This window comes from Rhagoletis pomonella, unplaced genomic scaffold (genome assembly GCF_013731165.1).
Source record: "Rhagoletis pomonella isolate Grant_MI unplaced genomic scaffold, Rhpom_1.0 Rhpom_scaffold_00008, whole genome shotgun sequence".
NCBI classification, from domain to species: domain Eukaryota; kingdom Metazoa; phylum Arthropoda; class Insecta; order Diptera; family Tephritidae; genus Rhagoletis; species Rhagoletis pomonella.
This window is the reverse complement of record NW_023458562.1, coordinates 18,819,918-18,820,321: the sequence shown is the minus strand read 5'-3', so window position 1 is coordinate 18,820,321 and position 404 is coordinate 18,819,918.

The following is a 404-nucleotide window of genomic DNA, read 5'->3' as shown; positions in this document are numbered from 1 at the left end:
GAGAGACTATTTTTGCTTGAATTTCAATGAATTTTTTAAATTTTGACCATCGATAATTTCCACAATTTGAAAATATGTAGTACTAAGGTACAAAAAAACGATTTTCGATGGGCACCCTAATATACATACATCTCTATGTACTCTAAAAATGCGTATGTACTATTTCAATTTAAAGAAATAAAAAAAATTAAAGGTTAAGTTATTGGGGTAATTTATGTCGCTATCAATAAAGTTTTGCAATAAGCTTTCAACCGTTATGTTAAATTACGGAGTTCTTACGAATTTTTGCGGGTTATATATTGAGAATAAGGTTGGCCTACTTTTTTCCAAAAGTTTAACCCATCAACTCCCACCAAAACGGGCCTTTTTGACCCACTGTTTGAAAAATGGCTTATAAATAGTTA